Here is a 23,179-nt window from a genome sequence, read left to right as displayed (position 1 = left end):
ATACTCTCATTTCAAGTCCCTCTAAGGCACCATTACCATTGGACCTTCTTTCCCTAAATTCAATAAGTTTGGGAAATGCTACTAGTATTCCCCATTAGCAGAAATATTAGCATAGTACCTTGCATAGTAGGTGCTTAATAACTGTTTATGGGTTTTTGTTGTTTCGTTGTTTCTTTCTATATACTCAGGACTATGTTAGGCAATGTGGAGTATATACATTGTATATACAAGTATATACAAATAAACATTTATTAAGAACCCACAGGGTGCAAGACATTGGGTAAAATAGTAGGGATATGAAGATGAATAATTGATACAGTTCCTGTCCTCAGGGAGCTTATAACATGATAGGTGGAAGATAAAACATGTTAAGTGTGGCAAAAGGTAGAGTGTGATAAGGGCAAATGTGAGTTCCAGGAAAAATGATATGAGAAAACATGAGGTGTGATTGTTTTTGAAGCAAGGTAAATTGATGAAGGGTGCCTAGGAAGGGGCACCCTTGGAGAGGAGACTTGCAAAGACTTCTGGGGTTCATTTATTGGTGAAGAAATCACAAGGTTTTCTGATCCAGGAGTGTAAGAACAATTCATAAATTTTAATTCACAAGTTACTGAAAAAAAATAGAAGTTAATTCTCAGAGTTTTTTTAAGAAGGCAGTAAAGAAAGTGAATGTTAATAGAGGTAATGAAGTTCAGAAAAGAAGGAAACATCTACAATCTGGGCTGATGAGAACAATTAAGAAGGGGGAAAGGGGGAGGGGGAGAGGAAGAAAAGATAGGAACAGATACACGTTAGTGTCCGGACTTAGTTCAACAGAGATCAGCTAAGGTCAGCTTGGCAGAGGTGGTGAGCAGAGTTTTGGGCTACCCAAACCTCAGTTCATAATGGGAGGAGCCAGTGGACATGACTAAGGTCAGACAAATACCTGGATGTGGCTGGGGTCAGGCTATACCTGGATATGTACAGACTAGAAGGGTGAAGGAGTAGGGGAATAGGAGCTGAGGTTGCTCTCAGTGATTTACATTTCAGAAGAGGCTGAATAATGGGGAGGAAGTCAGATGCCTATAGAAAAAGCCAGACAAGCAAAGGTAATATTTTCTTAATATCACAGGAAATGCCAGATTAATATTTCCCTAGTATTTCTCCTTTAACACTTTCATCTGGAGGGATCCTAAAGATAAGGATTTTAACATAGTAGATTTGAGCCAGATAGTAAATATCTGTTGTTCATTCATTTTTAGTCTTGTCTGAATCTTCATGACCTCATTTGGGAATTTTGGTGAGAGATACTGGAATGGTTTTCCATTTTCTTCTCCAGCTCATTTTATAGATAAGGAAACTGAGGCAAACAGTGCTTAGGGTCACACAGCCAGTAAGTGTCTTGAGGTAAGATTTGAACTCAGAACGTCAAGTCTTTCTGACCAGGTCTGGCACTCTATTCCCTCTAACCTTGCTGCAGTAATAAATACACATTTATACAAAATGAAACATAAAAGAAAATATGGCAAGATATGAAGTGCTATTACACAAAGAGATTCACAGAATGATGACCCAGTATATATATGAACATCAACTTAAGATAAAAATAGTAACCAAAATTGCTTGTTAGTTGTCTGTTAATCCTTGTGATTTTTCTAGGTAAAATGCATAGGTTTTAGGTTACATTTATTCCTTGTTTTCTGTGTTTAATACTTATAAGCTTTACATGCTAATAAGGCAAAGAATTCATATCATACCTTAAAGGTGTGACCATAAGGGATAGTGTGATCAGTGACTCCTATTTGCCCCTCACTATCCTATTGATTTACTTCCCACTACCACTGCCACTTCTCTATCTTGGGAACTAGAATTTGTAATTCTCTTTACCTTTTTGTTAAGTCTGAACCTCCAGAGAGATGTACAACTTTTAGTGAATACCATTCAAAATTAAACGCATCTCTCTCTTTTCTGGAGATATTTCCTTTCAATTGCTTCCTTCTTTATTGTATTCCCAATAAGTACATCCCATCCAGAAAATACCAGTGCTTAACTTGGTTTATAAAGACAAAATAAACTTTTTTTAAAAGCAAGGTAAACACACTTTCTCTGTGCTTAGAGACTAGCTCCCAGAAAAGAACTCAAATGGAAAAAAGGAGATACAGGATTACTACCTCAGGGTCTTTAACCCAGAGGGTTTGAACAAATCAACTTCTGTCCCAACTCATCTGTTGCCTATGAAACAGAGATTCATGAAGTTAAAATCTGACTTGAGATACTTACTTGCTATGCAGTCTAGGCAAGTCACTTAATCTTGATTTGCCTTAGTATCCTCATCTTTAAAATGGGGATGGCACCTGTCTCCAAGAGTTGTGATAATAAATTAAGATTTAAAAAAATTTGAGGGGCAGCTAGGTGGTGCAGTGGATAGAGCACTGGCCCTGGAGTCAGGAGTACCTGAGTTCAAATCCAGCCTCAGACACCTAATAATTACCTGTGTGGCCTTAGGAAAGCCACTTAACCCCATTGCCTTGCAAAAACCTAAAAAAAAAGATAAAAAAAAATTCATGTGTGATGTAAACTACAATGCACGATATAAATATTAGCTATTATGCTTTGTAACAGTTACCTCTGATTGTATGGCTTCTATTCTCCCAACTCCATATGGCTTCTTATGGTCTCCCATGTTCCATTTCTATGGGACCACACTGATCTGAATTCCACTTCCTGTCTTACTCCAAGACAAAATGAACTGACTTTTAAAGGTCACCCAAAGTATGGCCTGTCATTCATCATTCCTTTTTATTGTTTCCTTCATAATTCATTCAAAGGATTAATTAGCACTTCATAAAGAGATTACTTAGCCTGGCAGAATCCTCTGTTGTTAGTTTAACTCAATGTCAGCCCCTTTTCTATAATTAGTTCCTAGGCTTTCAGTGACCAATCTTTTAGACTGTCAATAGAAAATAATATTCATGTTCTTTCTTCTTGGTAACTTCACTCTATTCTAAGGACAAAAAGCATTTATACATGAAATCAAGGGTAAAAACACAAGGTATCATGGTTCAAGTGAAGAGAGTGGAATAGACAAATTCAGAGGAATTCAGAGGAAGAAAAAGGAATTCTAGACTAATGTTAAGAGAAGACCAAATTGAGAAAGCAAAGGAGGAGGAAGACCTTAAAGGATGGGGAGAATATTTGTTCAGAATTCTGGACAATCTTTTTGCTGATATGAGAACTCAGTAGTCAGTGAACTCAAAACTGATAAGTTCTTGGACACTCAGTTCTCACTCACTCTGAAGTTACATGATTTGTAAATCACACTATGGATATCAACTAATTTAAGTTACAGTGAAAAATTATATTTGGGTTTTAAATTAAATCCAGCACTTTTAAGAAAAAATCCTTTGTGTTATGGAAATCTACCTGAGAAGCTAAAATAGTGTAAAAAGATATTTTATAAGTGCAGACATAAGTATAGATCATTTTAAGGGATATTTTTCATCATGTCATATTGAAATCTGATATCTAAGTCTTTCTCTTTTCTGCTCCATTTACTGTAAGAAATTTATATAAGATATCAAATCCATTCTCTTTTTAAAAGCACCTTTTTACTGGTTGTAAGAACTGCTCAAAAGGTCAGAATAATATTTGAGATTTGCTTGATGATTATGGAATTAGAGATAAGTTGCCTAGGTGAATTTTTAAGACAATTTTAATCATTTCATATTAGAATCCCTTTCACCCTAGTATCTATATTTGTGTGGTAAATGGATATGGTCACTTACAATACACATTCATTCCTTATGAACAATGCTAGGCTGCCCCTGAAAAACTGTTTCACCTTAACCTCTACTTACTTGTGTTCCACATTGTGATACTAGTTTTATCATTTCTGTGGTATCAGCTGACTATCTATTATCACAATTTTATTCTTCTGCTCCATTTTTTTATTCCCAAAAGAGTATCCTGTAGACTCCATTAGGGGTGGGTATTCATCAATTCAACAACATTAATTATGCACCTACTATGCAAAAAGCACTGTTCTTGAAGCTAGAGATAGAAAAATTAAATCAGACACAGTTCCTATTTTTAATTGTACAAAATGGACACATAAAATGCACAAGTCTACAATGGGTGCAAAAAAGGTCAAAACAAAATGCTTTGAGAAATTCAAGAAAGGATGGATAGACTTCATAGAGGAGGTCATATCTTTGATGGACCTTGAAGAAGACTGAGTTTAACAGGCAAAGAATGTGGCTGATATATTTAGAACATGGGAGATTACATGGACAAGAAGAAATGAGATATTGTAGGATGAGATTAAGAAATATTGAGACATATAATGTGACTGGAAAGTAGAATGTGTAAAAGGGTATCCCATCTTTATATGGGAGAGAAAGCTAGAACAGTAGGCTAGAACAAGATTGTGGGAAATCTTGAATGCCAATCTCAATTATTTATACTTTTCTTAATAGGCAATGGAGGCTTGGAAAAGGTTTTTGATAAAGGGATATAATGTGAATATTATGTGAGGGATGGGAGAAATCATAACAAAATAAAGAGAAATATGAGTTTACCATGACCACTGAAGTGACAGGAGAAGATGGAATCAAAAACATTCAAAATTAATTTAGCCCTGGCAAGGAAATCAATCACCTCATCCTCTGACAATGGAGGAAATAAGGAGAGGACAAACGAAGAAAGGAAGGTTTTCAAGGAACAGAAGAGGGGAGTTGAGGGGAACTCATGTCAGATGACTGAAATCTATTCTCTAAAATAAGAGATAATGTCATCTTAAAAGAAAGAGGTTGTTGGGAGGAAATGAGATAAAATATTTTGGAAAAGCAGTTGTGAGGAATGTAATGATGATAATAATCCATCAAGGCTACAATCAAGGATTGTTGTATAATCAGTGAAAATCTGGTTACCTGACCAAACCCCTAGATGAGCATACCTACAGTGCTTGGCTTCAGAGAATGCACAGCTATAATTATTTGAATGCATTCCAAGTTCTAGATGAACATTCTGATTGTAGGAGGCTAGTTTCTTTGGGGCTCAACTTTGGTGGCAAAATTCATTGATTGATACTCTCTGACCTCTTCCTTCATCCTTAAAGGAGAAAACTGACTCAGAAGGCCCTTGTACTGTTAATAGGTGTTAGTAGGTGACTTTCTGGTATTAACATGTGAATATTTCCTTCAAAGGGTTCACCCAGCAGGCCCCTTGAGGACATAGGTCACCTAGATCTGCAGCAATCTTAATCCTAATTCCAATGGTTTATGAAACCCTTGTACTAGGACAGATGAAACTTGTTTCTTTCCCTTTCTCTTTCCATCTCTATTTCTCCTCCTCTTCTGTTCAAGTTACTACTGCTCTTCAGTGACCAAAGAGTTCCCTTGGGAAGCACAGTATGTAATGATATTTTAGTGTTTCAGCTCATACCCCCTCATTATCCATGCCAGAGGGGAGAGATTTATAAGATCCCTCCTTTGAAATAATTTAATCCATCTCCCACATTTTAAACATGAGGAACTGAGGTCCAGACAGTTTAAGTGATTTGCCTAAAGTCACAGAACTAATAAGAGCCAAGACTGGAACTTGGGTTCTATGACATCAATTCTTGAGCTTTTTCCACTATAATACACTGCCCCAGAGAACTATCTAATAACTAATATTTATATAGTACTTTGTTCACAACAATCATATGAAGCAAGTATTTTAACTATTATTCTCCCCATTTTACAGATGAGGAACCTGAAGCTCATACAGATTAATCAACTTGCATTAGGTCATATAGCTAGTAAATGTTGGTACTAGGCTAAGAATACAGTTCTTTCCTGAAGCTATGTCCAATTTATTTTTTCTATGCCATATTATTCTTCATCTTATTCTTATGAGTTGATTTTTTATTAAAGATTTTATTTTGAGTTTTAAATTTTTCCCCCCTAATCTTACCTCCCTCCCCTCCCCACTCCCCACAGAAGGCAATCTGTCAGTCTTTACATTGTTTCCATGGTATACATTGATACGAATTGAGTGTGATAAGAGAGAAATCATAGAATTGATATTTTAGCACCTTGTGGATGAGACCTTGATCTTTGACCTACCTTAATTTGAGTTTCATGTGAGTTCTTGTTATAGCATAGCAAGAATTACTTTGTAGGACCTTGGTAATTTTCCATAATGCCTGAGAGAGCCTGTATGATATATTGCCTTTTATAAGTCACTGAGTAAGCAAACAAATGTAGTAAAACAGACAAGGGCACTGCATCCCGTGAATTTGCTTGATTGCATAATGAGAAAAATACAGTTACGAGCTACCTGGGATATGCACTAATGGTTTGAATGGTATTGTACAGTAAAACCTCATTAGCAGACGCCACTGGATTTAGTGGTAATTCAGGTATGCAGAGCAGTAGTTTACTTTTACACTGTGAAAAATGGTATTGCTGAGAAAATGAATCATATAAATGAGAGAAATATTTAGCTTATGTATGTGAAGTCTGATGAACTGCTTTTATGTATTTGGAGAAGAAATTTAGTAGCATTTGTGTAGCAATAATAAATGTACTCCTCTATTGCATATCTACCCTATTGCCATCATGGTGATGTAGAGAGTACCATAGGTTCTTGAAGGTTATGTGTATGGACTGAAAGTTGTGCTTAGTCAAACACAGAAGACCCAGGAACAAGTGGTGTATTTGTTTTTACCAAGTTAAATTAATCTAGTTAAGGTGGATGAGGCTCCTCACCAGGAGTTCAGTCAACAATGGTGATTTTTTGGGGGTAGGATGGGGAGACTCAGCAACTCATTCAACCATCTAATAAGTGCAAAGAGGTTGTGAACTATGTCAATAGAGGGAGAACCAGGTGACATCTTAGATCTTTAAGAAAGTAGCTTAATGACATGATTTATTTTTCCTATTTATCATGTGGTTTAGTCTACTAGCTAAAATGTTGGACTTAAGTCTTAGAAAGTCTGGGTTTGAATCCTGCTTCATATATTTACAACTTAAGTGATTCTGGGCAAGTCATTTAAACTCTTAGAGACAGCTAGGTGATACATTAGCTAGAGTGCTGGTCTTGGAATCAGAAAGACCTGAGTTCAAATGTGATCTCAGATTGTGTGACCCTGGATAAGTGACTCAATGACTGTCGGTCTAAATTTCCTCATCTGTAAAATAGTGATAATAATAGCACCTACCTCCCAGAGTTATTGTTAAGGATAAAATGTGGTAATATTTGTAAAGTGCTTTGCAAACTTTAAAGAACTATATAAATTCTAACTTGTGTTATTATCATTTTCAGCACTTCCAAATATCTATGATCTCCTTGCTATAGAAAGTTAATTGACTTGTTCAGGGTCATAGAAGTGTTGGTGTTGGGATAAGAACATAATATTTTCCTGATGTCATGTCCATTAACAATGCAAATTACCACCTTCTCATCTTGTGGAATTCTCATCCCTTTAAAATCATAAATTTCTCCTAGAGGATCTGTTCAATAACCTTGGAAGCCTTCTTCTATGTGTCTCAATCATTCTTAGGTTTTATAATAGTGCTCAGGAGCTCCATCTGTGATCCTCAAAATCTCCTTCCCTTTGTGACCACCTCAACAAGATGCACAGTTCCAAAATGTCACTTATGTGTTAAATAATCACTTAATCAGCAAACATTTATGAAGTGCCTGCTATGAATCATGGACTGAGCTATGTACTGGGGGTACAAACAAAACAACTACTCAAAAAGAGACTACATCTGAGGAGATAACATATATATATATATATATATACATATATATATATATATTAAGCATATAATGAAAAATAAATACCAGATAGTTAAATAAAAGAAACTTGGAAGGGAAGAAACTGGCAATTGGGGATCCAAAAAGTTTTCATATAGAAAGATTTGCTTGAGCTGCTTCCTGAAAGGAAGAAATGTGAGACTGGTGGTAAGAGTACATTTCAGGTGTGAAGAAAGTCTAATGTCAAAATGTTGAGATGGGAATTAGAGTATTTGAGGAACAGAGAAAAGACCAATTTGTTTGGATAGTGGCACGCAGAATGGAGAGTGGGGTACAATTTATCCAGCCCTAACCTGCTGACCTCTATTCTCACATCACCAACTCCTATTAGACATTTCAAATTTCTTCCTCAGTTCTGAGTCCCTGGACTTTTCTGACTTGCTTCTGAAAGAATAATTTCTTTCCCTCACCTTCCCTAAAGTCCTCTCTTTTCAGTTCCTTTTTATATGTGGTATTTGCTGATTAAAATCTAAACTCCCTGAGAGCAGCTCATGTCTTTCTTTTTTCTTGTATCATGTTTCTAGTGCTTAACACTGTGTCTGAGACAGTAATTCTCAAGAAATATCTATTGACTTATATCATCTATTCATAATAGTTTGAATACTGTCTCCCCCAAAATGGGAGTTCCTTGAGAGCAAACTCTAAGCTTTTGTTTTTCATTAAAGCTTAATTAAATGTTTGTTGATTGTGCATAACTAACCTGAAATCTGGTCTAATAGGACCAGATTGTGAGTTTATATTTGATCCTGGGGCAAGAGAAAGCTATTAGAGTTTATTGAGTTGGAGAGTGACAGGATCAGACCTATACTTAAGAAAATCTGATGGTAGCTATATTGAAGATAATAGGAATGGAGAGAAACTTGAAACAAGGAGAAAATGAGGGGTCTTGTAGTATTCCAGACAAGAGGAGCTGAGTTCCTGAACTGAGAGTTCAATTTGTTACAATTTTCTTATCTCCCTAATTCATCTTTGCATTTCCCTTTAGGTTACTCATTTTTCTGATAGATATAGATATGTTTTGTTACATTTGTTAATTCTTTAAACAAAAGTTTCTAGTAAATATAGCACAATTTTCCCCTGACCTAATATTTTTAGTATCAATGAAATTACTTTATGTCCCATTTTTCTTTTTGTTTGTTTGTTTTTAGGTTTTTGCAAGGCAAACCAGGTTAAGTGGCTTGCCCAAGGTCATACAGCTAGGTAATTATTATTAAGTGTCTGAGACCAGATTTGAACTCAGGTACTCCTGACTGCAGGGCTGGTGCTCTTTCCACTGCTCCATCTAGGTGCCAGTGAAATTACTTTAAAAACTCACCATTAATGCTAAACTTCTGTTTAATTGTTGTATAATAGACTTGGTCTTTCTTCCACTTATGGAAAATCATGGAGATTTTATGCTGTTTTGGGTGGCTTTGTCTTGAACCTAATAAACATGAATGATTCATGGTCTATTTTCTAATATGAATCTTTGACTTTTATGGGTTATTGGACTAGCAGATATTATGGTTTATATACATTTAAAATGATTGTGTTATTTCAGTACACTGAAAAGCTTTAAAATTCATTGAAGTTGGCTGCACAAAGTTAGATAAAGTTTATATATATTATATATATATATATATACACATATACATATATGTATCATCAAAGTAGTATATAATTGAACTAGGAGGTGGGCAATTCACATAGTGAGAACAAAGGATAATTAAAAGTCTCATTGTTGCCCTGACACTCATTTAAAATCAAGGGTGAAAGAGGAAGGCCTCTTATACTTTGAGTGAAGTCCTTAGAGATGACTTACCAGAGGGCATAGATAAGAATTGTACTTTAGAGAAGACATGTTTAGATTAGTAGCTACATTGTAGATTATCCAAATTATTGAGATTATGGATCCTCTGAAGAACTGAGTGTAGCATCCCAGGATCATACAGATTTAGAACTGAAACTTGGAAGTCATCCAATTCAATCTTCTCATACTGAGAGAGTTTAAGTGACTTGCTCAAGGTTACACAGCTGATAAATGCCTGGGGAAGGAACTGAATTCAGGTCTTCCTCATTTCTAGTCCAGGACCTCATCCACCATACCATGCTTTCATGTCCAGAACAGAATAAGAAAAGAAAGTCAAATTAGAAGTAAAAAAAATGGAAAAAAGACCCTTTGTTATTCTAACATTTCATTGCAATATTTTCTATAAATAAATGCTGGTTAAGTTAATAAAAAAATTGTGATTCCTATTCCCAAATGAAGAAAGCTTATCAATTTTTAGGTCATTCTATTCAGATATATAAATATACCTGACACCTAATCAAGGTGGCTATTTCCTGCCCCACTAATGATGCAGATCATAGGCAGCCCACTTGTGTTTGCCCATCCTGTGGTACTCTTCTCTACTTGCTTCCAAAAGTTTGCCACCTGAAATGCTGGGAGCTTTCCTCAATTCCTCTTAATAGTTTAAGAATTCCAAAAGAACCCGCAGTCTATTCATTCAGTTATCATTTACTATGATTTATTACCAGCTTCTTTCTTGATGTCATATATCTTTGGGGACAACCTTTAATCTTATTCTTCATAATTCTTTTTTTGTTACATGTTACCTACTCAAATCCATCATTTGACTCTCCACTGCCCTCTGAGAGAAACTCATTTTTAATTCTTTTGAGACTTGAGGCCTTAACAACACATCATTAAGGTATCAAACCACCACCTCTTTAAAGTTATTATTTTATGCCACCCTGCTTGCCTTCTATCTTCCTCTCTAGCAACTTATGACCCATCTGCATCTTTTGGTCATTGGCAGATAAATACATTTATTAATTAGATGAAAGGAGCAATTGAGAGCAACCATGCAGCAAATCATGGCCAAGAAGCTGGTTTTAATTTCAGTTAATTACTGAAAGATGTTAGTAAGAAAGTCAATATCACTGAATTCCAGGGAAGATGGATTGAACTGTCATCATACATCAAGAAGGAGATCTTTTTTTTAAGTTCTTTGGAAAGAAAACTTCAAATACATTTTTTCTTCCCTCTTGGTCTAATTAAGTATTCTATTAAAAGCCCCAAGAAATTGCTTAAAGAGCAAATTTTCTTATAAAACTAAAAATTTACAGTTTACACCATTTTCCTGGCATTTAACCTGGTGCTGCTGCTGCTGCCCTTAATCCCATCCCCACCCTCACCTAGAATAGCATCCTCCTTGGGGGAGTTACTACTTTCATCTTTGAAACTTAGCCCTGGTGATGAACTGTCCTGATGTTGAGTGAAGGAGTACAGTCTCAAAAGACCCTTTATCTACCCTTTATTTACTTGACTCCAACTGCCTTCTAACTCTTGTTTCAGGAACAGTAATAAATTCAACATATCATTGGAAAAGGCATGAGAATTGATTACCCTATGACTTCACTCACCTTTCCTATGAATCCCCAAACCAAAAGGGATCTAAGAGGTCATCTAGTATAATTCACTCATTTATTTTATTTTCTTGTGTGTTTTTTCAATTAACATGCATTCCCCCTCCTTCTTTTCCCTTCTCCTCATTAAAGAAAATAGAAAAATAAAAACCTTGTAATGGGTATAGTCAAGCAAAATAAATTTCCACATTGACCATGTCCTCAGATAAATTTCTCATTGTTCATCTTAAGATTGCCTGTCAATACTTCATCACTGGGGTGGCTAGGTTGTAGAGTGGATAGAGCACCGGCCCTGGAGTCAGGTAGTACCCGAGTTCAGATCCAACCTCAGACACTTAATAATTACGTAGCTGTGTGGCCTTGGGCAAGTCACTTAACCTCATTGCCCTGCAAAAAAAAAAAAAAAAAAACTGAAGAAAAACCCCAAAGAAGAATACTTCATCAGTCCTTTGGAATTGTGGTAGGTCACTGCATTTATCAAATTTCTTAAGTCTTTCAGGGCTGCTGTGCTTTTAATTTTGTTAGTATTGTGTAAGTTGTTCTACTCATTTCACTTCTACAATCAGTTCATACATCTTCTCATGCTGTTTTATTTTTCTAAATATTTCATAATAGCATTCCACTGTATTCCTATCCCATAATTTGGTGAGGTATTCCCCACTTGATGGAGAGTCCCCTCTCCTTATTTTTCAGTTCTTTGCCACTACAAAAAAGAACTAAAATAAATACAGTACTGGACCTTGAATCAGGAAGACCTGAGGTAAAATCCAGTTTCAGACATTTATGAGCTGTGTGATTCAAGGAAGTGATTTTATCTCTGTCTGCTTCAGTTTCTGCATTTGCAAAATGGGGGAAACATGGATGTAATGAGAATCAAATGAAATAATAATTACTTGGGTGGCCCAAGGTCATTAATAATAATAATAATAATAATAATAATAATAATAATAATAATTGTACACTATGTACCAATCACTATATTAAACACAGTACCATTATTATTTCATTTGATCTCCCAACAAAGTGAGGTAGGTAAAATTTCTTTTTCCAGTTTACAGAAGAGGGGCAAATATCAAAGGTAGAATCTGAATCCAAGTGCCTTTGCAAATCTGGCTCCCAAAACTTCTTTCTACCTTCCTTCCTTCCTTCCTTCCTTCCTTCCTTCCTTCCTTCCTTCCTTCCTCCCTCCCTCCCTCCCTCCCTCCCTCCCTCCCTCCCTTCCTTCCTTCCTTCCTTCCTTCCTTCCTTCCTTCCTTCCTTCCTTCCTTCCTTCTTTATTTTCTTTTCTTTTGAGAAAAGGATTGCATTTGTTTAACAAATTTTTTTTCAATTACATGTAAACAAAATTTTTTAGTATATATTTATCTATATATATAGACATATATATATATATATATATATATATAATCTTCTACAATTTTGCCTTCCAAACTTTTCCTTCTCCCCTCATTCCCAAGAAGGAAAGTAATTTATATGGATTCTGCAAAACATTTCCATATTAGTTATGTTTCAAAAGAAAACACAGACCAAAAAGATCAAGAATAATAAAGTAAAAAAAATCAGTATGCTTCAGTCTGTATTCAGAATCCATCAATTCCCTCTCTGGAGGTGGATAGCTCTTATCATCATAAGACCTTTGGGATTTTCTTGGATCATTATATTGCTGAATAAAGCTAAGGCATTCATAAGTTCATTATCATTTCACTATACCACCCTCCCTGTTCAAGTTGCTTGAAGTCAGGTTGTAAGGGGGTGGGAAGGAGAGAGAGAGAGAGAGAGAGAGAGAGAGAGAGAGAGAGAGAGAGAGAGAGAGAGAGAGAGAGAGAAGAGAGAACACAAAGGGTCCACCAAGCTATATGCATCAACATCAGCATTATACATTAATCATTGAATTAATATCATGAAGGACTCCCATTCATGCATTTAGAAGAGGATGTAATGAAGACCAATGCGGACCTTGGCAACACAGAATTTCAAGCAGGAATATCCTCCTAAATATTTAACAAACTGACTTGTCTTCCCACACCTACCATGTACTCATAGCACACTTTTAAGTTTAATCTTCATTATTAACATTTTTCCCCTATTATTTTCTTAAAACTAGACAATCAAATAAACAACAAATCTGACGCTGTTCTGAAGCATTTACTGATTTCTGAGGTATAATTACTTGTACTGTAATTTTTAACAAGCATCTCAAGTGCTTGAACCAGTTCACTATAAACATACCTCTAATTTCAATCTTGGGGCTCTAGCTGAGAAGTTTCTTCTTGCAGTTCTCTTTGCTTGGATATTCCTATTAATACCTGTTAATTACACAAAGGAATTTGTGAACAATAGCAGTTGTTTTCTTAATTTGATTTTTTCTAAATTGACTTTTTAATTTATCTCCTCACAGTCTCTGTAACTTTTCAGTCAGTGGTTCATTCTTCAGCAACCCTGGCTGTAGTGAGAACATTTCTGGTTTTTCTCTTCTTGGGGGGTGGATTTCTTACTTGCCTTGCTTTTCTTATTTCAACCCTCTTGTTTATCTACCAGCTGTATCTTTTCCCTTTAACTGTAACTATGTTTTGTCAAAGTATCCAGTTCCTTTTATTTTCCTCCATTAGTTCTGGACTATAATCTTGTAGTCAATCTCCTAAAAGTTCTAGGATCATTAAGTTTTTTGTTTTGTTTTTATAGATGTATGTTTTCTTTTTAAAAATCTCTGATCTGTAATTGTGTTATAGCTTATGCTGAAACTTAGCTTCATTTTGACAAGGTTATTTATTTTTCTAGGGCAATTAGGGAGTAGAATGGAAAGAGCACAGGACCTGGAGTTCAAATTTAGTCTTTGACACTTATTCTGTGACTCCTAACAAGTGTGCCTCATTTTCCTCCTCTGTAAAATGAACTGGAAAAGGAAATAGAAAACATTCCAGTATCTTTGCCAAGAAAAATCCAAACAGGGTCATGAAGAGTTGGACACAACTGAAACAAGTCAATAACAACAATCTATATTTCCCTCACTTTTAAACAAATTTTCTTCAAACTTAAAAACAAAAAAAAAAAAACTTCATCAAAATATCCATTTCCTATATGTTTGATTGCTACAGCCTAGTGCAGGGCAGTATCGAACTTGAGAGAAGGACACTTGAATTTGAATTCTATCTCTAATACTTCACTAGTATAGTCATATTTGGACAAGTCACCTATCCTATGTCTAAATCTCAAATTCCTCACCTGAATAATGGGGACTACAATACTTCCTCTACTCTCTTTCCAGGGTTGTTGTAAAGATATTTTTTAAACCCTTTATACATATAGTGCTACATTCAGTATGTTATTATTATTTATAATACTATCATTTTGCAACATTGTGACAAGCAGGGAGATGAGCTTATGCACAAGGAATAATGTAGAGAGGCAGCTCTAGAGTGAGGTTTAGGGATGGAATTTAAATAGGCAATTTAAGTTATTACTCTTATCTTTTGCAGCAGCCTTGTAACTTGATACTTGGCCTGACTAATTATTATGAGAGCTTGGATATGGAGAAAAGCCAAGGTAAGGTAATAATACAGGAGTTCACTCTGTTTTAAAAGGATTATCCAGTCAAATTCTTGGATGTTGTATGTTGAGAACAGTATACATTCAGAGAATAATTGGATGGATTAGTTTAAAGATGTGTGTGGTTAGAACTTGACCTCTCCTTTTTTGATCCTCAATATCATATAAATTCTGGAAAATCTAATCTGATTGGCTCCATATGGTATAATTAAGAACAATGGGTTAAAAGGAGACAAATGAAGGGGAAGGGGGCATTTTACTGTCATTATCCTAGCTCCTATCACATAATAAGTGCTTAATAAGGAATGGACTAATTGACTGGCTGACTAGCACAAGAGGAATAACCCTTGGGCTAATCTCAGGAGAAAGAGTAGATAGACACCAGGAAAGTTTTCCCTAAGAAGATTAATAACTTGGTGTTGGGTCCCTAGGAGAGAATGAATTACCTTGTGGACTATCCGCTCTCAGTTCCAAAAGTGGGTAGCGTTAAGTTGACAGAAAGAAACAAGAAGATTAAAGAGGTTCACCTGACTTTCCCATGCTGAAATCATTTTTTTTTTCTCATTGGTAGAATTTAGAGTAGAATTCATAGTCTCCAAGTTTTTGTAAGTCTAATTACACCAACCTTTTCTATGGAAGTTTTCTGGCCCCAGAGAAATTTGTATGAGAAAGCCTGGAGCCTCTATTCTCTTTAAAAATAAAAGTAAGAAAAACAAAGCAAATAAAACAGAGTTGGTTCTGTTTTTGAATTAATTACTGATGCTTTCCTAGCAAAATGAGGTACCATGGCAACACAATATGTTATGGCTATGAATTAGGAGCACTACCTCAGATACTTAACAGCTATGTGACTCTGGGCAAGTCAGCCTCTCTCAGCCTCATCTGTTTCCTCATTTTCTTCACATGTTAAAAAGAGGAAGTTTGACTTGATGGCCTCTAAGGTCCTTTCAAGCTTTAAATCTATGGTCCTATGATTCTACATGTTATATGGCATGCTGTAACAAAGGAATATTCCTTGAGTAAATTTAGTTGAGCTTTGGTAAGAGACAGGTGGATAAAGAATGAGACCATTAGCCTCAAAGGACAATAGTACTTTAGATAAAGTGAGGAGAGGGATATAACACATCCCTTTCACTCCCACAAGGGTTGAGTAAGCAAGCAATTCTAGGAAAAGGACTGCACAGTGGGAGGACATATAGCAAGCTGACTCAGGGGAGAATGCAGTATGTGGTGAGTAGGAAACTAGAAGAGAGCTGTTTTCACCAATTATCAGAAAACCACAGTATACCCTTTCAGTTGTTGTCATCACTGAGAGTCCCATTCACATTATCCTAATTATGACTCTGGACAGTGGTACCCTTTGAGTTTATAGCCCAAGTCAGTATAGACAACAGTGTGAATCTGAAGTTTTCTGGGGTGCAGCTCAGCCTTTATCCATTTTAATTACTGTACTAAATGAAGATTGTGAGAAGAGATTGAAACATTTCTGTTCAATTGTCACTGTAAACCATAGTTATAATATGAATTTGATGTCAGAAAGTCATTATAATATTTATTTAATGTTGGAGATAATAACGTAACAGTGTTCTTGATTGACAGATGGAGTGAAAGGAAAGTTACAAATGATCTGCTTTTTTGGTCCCCTGAATTGTCTCTTCAATACAATCCTTTACCTGTCCAGGGTTGTTTATCAAGTCTTCATGGAGTTCACTATAACCACTAAGAAATCTCTGTTGGATTTCATTAAGAAACTAGATTTTGTTCTTTTTTATTTCTCTTATGGTAGACTTAGAATTCTCTCTGATTTCAGAATTCGGTTCAATTCAACAAACATCTACTATGTATAGGATAGTGTATTGGTACAAGAGTAGATACAAAGATCACTAAGATATGCTCTCTGACCTAAAAGCTTACAGTCTAGTAAGCTGATATAACATATATACAAATGATTATGATATAATAATAGCTAACATTTATATATACTTTTAAGTTTGCAAAGTGCTTTACAAATATTTATTATTACAAATATCTCATAATAACCTTAGGAATATAGTTGGTATTATTATCTCTATTTTATGGATTAGAAAATTGAGGCAGGGAAAAGTTAAGGTGACTTGCTTAAGCTTACATTGCTAGTAAATGGTCTGCAGCTAGAGTTAAACTCAAGTCTTCTTGATTCCAGGACCAGTGCTCTACTAGCTAGGCAAATTGCCTAGATTATGATAGGCACATAAGAAATGTTATGCGATTGAGAGACCTATGGAGGGAAAAAGCCATTCCAACTGAAGAAATGAGAGAAGATTTTATAGATCCTAGAACCATTACAAAGTAGATCTTGCATTGAAAGAGGTTTTAGAGATCAGAAACAGAAGTTCAAGGAGGTTAGGCTACTTAAAGCCTAAGGTTCTACAGAGTATCAGAGATGGAATTTGAACCTAGGTCTCAAGACTCCAAAGGTAGTGCTCTTTCAAGGTGATTCTTAAAGACTAGATAGGATTTCAAAGAAACCTCAAAAACCTTGAAAATAAATAGATAGGGGAGGCTAGGTGGCATAGTGGATAAAGCACCCACCTTGGAGTCAGGAGTACCTGGGTTCAAATTCAGTCTCAGACACTTAATAATTACCTAGCCGTTTGGCCTTGGGCAAGCCACTTAACCCCGTTTGCCTTACAAAAACCTAAATAAATAAATAAATAGATAGATAGATAAACTGGAAAAACAGTATCAACAGAAAGAAATATGGACTCCAGATTGTGTAAATAAGTTCAGGAATGCATGAATAAATGCTGTAAAATGAAGGAAATGATTCAACACTTAATAAGACAAAGGACTCTATGGAATATGAGGAGAACATGGAATGATAACATGCTATTCCTGGGTGGTTTAAAAAAATGAGAATTATGAAAACAGAATTTCTGTCCTACAAAACATAAAGCAAAAAAACTCCTTAATTCTGCTATAAGCAAACTTTTCCAAAGAAACAAAAGAGAGAATAAAAGTTCAGAAATCAACTTCATAGAAGTAAAGGACAATCTAGAAGAAGAGAAATAAATACCAAGATTTTTAAGAGAAAATATGTTCACTTTATGGATTTCAAAGACAAAATAAGTAGACCAACCTAAAGATCGTAGATCTTCAAGAAGAATGATAGGACAAAAGCAAAACAAAACCTTAACACCACAATGAAGAATATAATAGGAAAGAAACTCCCAAACCTTCTGAATGTAGAACATGAAATTCTAGTCAGAAGAATTCAGTCTGGGACACTAATACATTGTTGGTGGAACTGCGAATTCATCCAACCTTTCTGGAGAGAAATCTGGAATTATGCCCAAAAGGCAATAAAAAATGTGCATACCGTTTGATCTAGCAATACCACTACTTGTTCTATACCCTGAAGAGATCATGCAAAAGGGTAAAAACATCATTTGTACAAAAATATTCATAGCAGCCCTGTTTGTGGTAGCAAAATTTGGAAATCATGTGAATGTCCATCAATTGGGATGGCTGAACAAATTGTGATATATGTATGTTATGGAACACTATTGTTCTATTAGAAACCAAGAGGGATGGGATTTCAGAGAAGCCTGGAAAGATTTGCATGAACTGAGTGAGATAAGTAGAACTAGAAGAACTAGAACAACATTGTACACCCTTACAGCAACATAGGGGTGATGATCAATCTTAATGGACTTGCTCATTCCATCAATGCAATAATCAGGGACAATTTTAGAGCACCTGCGACAGAGAATACCATCTGTATGCAGAGAAAGAACTGTGGAGTTTAAACAAAGACTAAAGTCTATTACTTTCGATTTTTTTAAAAAAAGTATCTTATGATGGGGTGGCTAGGTAGCGCAGTGGAAAAGCACTGGCCCTGGAGTCAGGAATACCTGGGTTCAAATCTGGTCTCAGACACTTAATAATTACCTAGCTGTGTGGCCATAACCCCATTTGCCTTGAAAAAACCTAAAAATTAAAAAGTATCTTATGTACTACATAATTTTGCTATCTCTAATATTTTATTTTCTCCTCAAGGATATGGTTTCTTTCCCAATGCATTCAATTTTGGTCAATGTATATATATAGCATAGAAACAATGTACAGATTATCAGATTGCCTTCAGTGGGGGAGTGGTGGGAGGGAAGGGAGGGTGGAGGAAAAATTGTAAAATTCAAAACCTTACGGAAGATGATAGGTAGGGTGCGGCTAGGTGGTGTAGTGGATAAAGCACCAGCCTTGGAGTCAGGAGTACCTGGGTTCAAATCGGGTCTCAGACACTTAATAATTACATAGTTGTGTGGCCTTGGGCAAGCCACTTAACCCCATTTGCCTTGCAAAAACCTAAGCAAAAAAAGATGATAGGTAGAAACTGCTATTGTATATAATTGGAAAACAAATAAAATATTAATAATTTTTTTAAAAAGAGATATACTTGACAAAAAAGAATTCAGACTGTCTCCAAAAAATAAAATTTAAAAAATTTAGTTGCAAGCTCTAAGATATATATAGTTGTTAAATTTAGCATTTCAATTCCAAAACAACATGCTCTTCAAGTGTCAAAGAATTTCAAATTAAAAAAGAAGGCTCATTTGAATAATGCAAGACTATTATTCCACACTCATTAGAAAAAGGAGGGAATGAAATAATATATTCATTTTTATGAACCAAGCAATTTACTAGTAAATATGATACAACTTATTCTAATGTTTTTTGTTGTCAACTGCCATTTGTTCTGCAATTCTGTCTAGATCTCTCTGTCCCTGAGATGTCAGTTTTTGATCTCCATCCTGGTCCTTCTCCATCATCTTGAGGCCTTCCAGGGCTTGTAGGACCTTTTGGGCTATGCTCTTGGAGCTGCTGCTGAAATGACTGGTCATGACCCTATTGCACTGGTGCACGTCATATAACTTGGTCATGGATCCCACACCTACACCACCTCAGAGATACAGGTGAAGGGCCCTGGAGGAAACCTGGGTATAAAACCAGTGCTCAACATAAGACACTAGCTCCTTATGTTTGACTAATCTGACCATGTCCACCCATTCAGGGACTTTCAGTTTACCTGACTTTTTCAAAAAGGCAAGGACCTAAATGAACTCCTGTTTGGTTCATATCCTTCACTATGTCTTTAGGCATCTGTGGGAGGATGGAGGTAGGGGTTAGGGCTCACAATGCAGGCCAGGATAAGATGACTTACCCTACAAATCCTAACTATACCATGCAGGGAAAAAGATGGGCATTCAATAATAAAGGGCAGAGTATTTTTAGAAAGAAAACCAGAATTTATGAGATTATTTGCTTCTTGAACACCCCCAAACAATGGAATTACGAGAGCAACAAATAAGTGTGAATAGTAATGATATCAAAGCTTAACAGAAAGGCCAAAAAAAAGCTTCTTTCTAAATCTACACAAGGCAACAGAGGCTAAGATGAAAATCCAGTAGAGGTAACAGTGAAGAGCAGAAAAAAGGCATTATGGACAAAACCTAGCAACACCCTTCCTATACAGGGGAATGCTTCTTTTGTGCAACTACAATATAACTTGGAAGAGTACATGAAAAAAGAGGAGGGGAATAGAAAGATAGAAGAAAGTGATGTATTAGAGTCAAATCAAGGACTAACAAATGAGGGAAAATGCCCTTTAAAGTCTCAGAAAGAAAAGATCTGGGGAGTCAGTGAGAAGGGAGGAAATATTGAAAAAAGGAGAAAGAGAGAAAGTCTTACTTTGGAGGTGGGAGGGGTTCCACTGATGAACACCTCTGGGTAAAAGGAGATAAGGACTTTACACTGGATGATGCCTAGGGAATTTGGTGCCTAAAAAGATTACTTTACTTAGATGATAGTGAGGTAGAAGCCCTGGCAATAACTGGTACCTGGAGGAGTGGGGAAAGCATAAATATATTTTCAGGCAAATGTAGGGGGAAAAAGGTCAATAAGAAAGGTTCTAACTCATTTGGGGCTGGGTGAACTATGGGATAATACCCTCTCTGATACCTGCAATAACTGGCATTGTTCTGAGAGTGAGGCACAATGGAAGAAGGAAATCCATGGGATAAGTGCTTCAAAGAAATGGCATAAAATATCCACAGGGTAGAACTTAGAATGCATATCTTGGAAGTTTTGTTTTTATGAAAAAAGAAATACAGGGAAAAGGGAGAGAACTAATGATTAAAGGGGTTATGAATCAGAGAATGAATGTCTAAAGTAAACAGAAAGAGAAAATGGATTATGAAGAAAATGAGAAATTTTTGGAAAAAGACATAAAAATAAAATTTAAAAATTAATGGACAGAATTAGCTGAAGAGGAGATGAAGAAGGGAAATTCTACTTGATTAACCTGATTAAAGGTAAGAAATATTATGTTATGTATCCAAATAAAAGCAGGAGAAAAGAATTAATAAATAAAATCCTAAAGGGAGAAGGGGAACAAATGATAGGAGGGGATCTGGGTTGGGGGGGAAAGAACCAAGAGGGAACAGGGCCACCTTAAAAAAGTGGGGTTTTTTTGGAGGTCTTGCAAGGCAATGGGGTCAAGTGACTTGCCCAAGGCCACACAGCTAGGTAATTATTAAGTGTCTGAGGTTGGATTTGATCTCAATTCCTCCTGATTCCAGGGCCAGTGCTCTATGCATTGCACCACCTAGCTATCCCCCCCCCAAAGATTAAAATAAAATTACTAAAGAAACATAATACTGTATTTATAGCAGAAGAGGGAGAAAAATCATAACTTGGCAAAAACCTACATTTTAGAGATCTATGAAGGATAATATAATTTTGATTCTTATAATTTTAAATTTGAATGGGTTAAACAATCCAATAAAATAGAGTGAGAGATTGAATAAGAAAATAAAATCCTATAATCTGTTGCTTTAAAAAACAGACATATATAAAATAAAACTAAGAGGATGGAAAAAATTACTATGTATTAAGTGAATCCAGATTAGAAGTGATAGAAATAAAAAGAATACTTAAAACATAATATGCAGATGTGCTAAGATAGCAGAAAACTCAAAAGAAATAGAGGAATACCTTCAAAAATGTAAAATATCCAGACCATCAGAAAAACAAATAGAGATATTAAATAATTCAATCTTAGAAGAGGAAACAAATTTAGTTATAAAGGAAAAAAGGAAAAGTTCCTCGATTTAATAAATTTATTGGAGAATTCTGTCAGACTTTTTTTTTTAGCTTTTTCAAGGCAATGGGGTTAAGTGGCTTGCCCAAGGCCACACAGCTAGGTAATTATTATGTGTCTGAGGTCACATTTGAACTCAGGTACTCCTGACTCCAGGGCCAGTGCTCTATCCACTGCGCCACCTAGCTGCCCCTTTGTCAAACTTTTAAAGAACACTTAATAATCATAATTCACAAATTATTCTTCAAAATTGAGAAAGTATTGTATCAGAATACTTTTATGAGACAAATCCAATCCAATTCTAATACTTAAACCAGGGAAAGGCAAAAAAAAAACATAGAAAGAAAAATATAGGTCAGTAGAATTACTGAGCATGACTCAAAAATTCTAAACATAATCCTATCAAATAAACTACAATTTATTCAAGATACCATTTATGATGGTAAAATGGAATTTATGCCAGGAATGTAATGATGATTCAACATTAGGAAAATAATCAGCCTAATTTTATATGTTAAAAACTAAAATAACAAAAATTACACAATCATCTCAATAGATAAAAAGCTTTTGACAAAACAAAACATCTTTAATATTATAAAACATACAATTTATAGGCCCAAGGGAATCTTTTTAATGCCATAAAAATCTACCTAAAATCAAAGAGACAAATAATATATTATTATTATTATTATTATAATTATAATTATTATTATTAGAATTGTTTTGGTCTAATGGTGGACCCTTAAAAGGTCTTGAGATGATACTTTGAGAACCATTGCTCTATAGCATTTCCAACAAGTGGTCAATCAATCTTTGCTTTATTCATTGAGGAGAAATCCACTCACTACCCATTGTACTTTTAGACAGTTCCAGTTGTGAGGAGGCTCCTCCTTTTATCAAATTTAAGTATGTCTCTCTTTAACTTAGGATATTTCAAGCTCTGAGATTTAGAACAAGAAGGGAACACAGAGATCAACCTACCAAATTTACAAGTGAAGAAACTGAAACCCAGAGAGATTGTACTTTTCCTGAAGTCAAAGTAATTGTATGGAATGTGAAACTAAATCCTCTGACAAATGTTCGCTGCAACACACTGCTTCTCTTTCTAGTTTTTGCTTCTAGTTCTGTCCTTTGGAGTTAAAAGGAAGAAGTCTAATCACTCCCATATGCTTCAACTCTTCAAATCCTTTAAGACAATTATTAACCCGAATTTGCCTCTTATTATCTATGTGAACTTGGGCTGATCATTTCACTTCTTTGAGACTCAATGACTAATTCATCTATTTAAAATGTGGTGTTAAA

The 23,179-nt window shown here is 35.4% G+C and overlaps 1 long non-coding RNA gene and 1 pseudogene across 1 annotated transcript in view; one reads left to right on the top strand and one right to left on the bottom strand.

Annotated features, from left to right (window-relative positions):
* The window catches only part of LOC141493046 (uncharacterized), a 75,318-nt gene that overhangs the window by 12,590 nt on the left and 39,549 nt on the right, over positions 1-23,179 (top strand). The window lies entirely within an intron of this gene.
* Positions 19,443-19,878, bottom strand: LOC141493045 (small ribosomal subunit protein eS19 pseudogene; annotated as a pseudogene).

Source organism: Macrotis lagotis, chromosome 7 (genome assembly GCF_037893015.1).
Source record: "Macrotis lagotis isolate mMagLag1 chromosome 7, bilby.v1.9.chrom.fasta, whole genome shotgun sequence".
Lineage (NCBI taxonomy): Eukaryota > Metazoa > Chordata > Mammalia > Peramelemorphia > Peramelidae > Macrotis > Macrotis lagotis.
The sequence above is the reverse complement of the archived record's forward strand: the minus strand, read 5'-3'. Positions and strand labels throughout refer to the sequence as shown.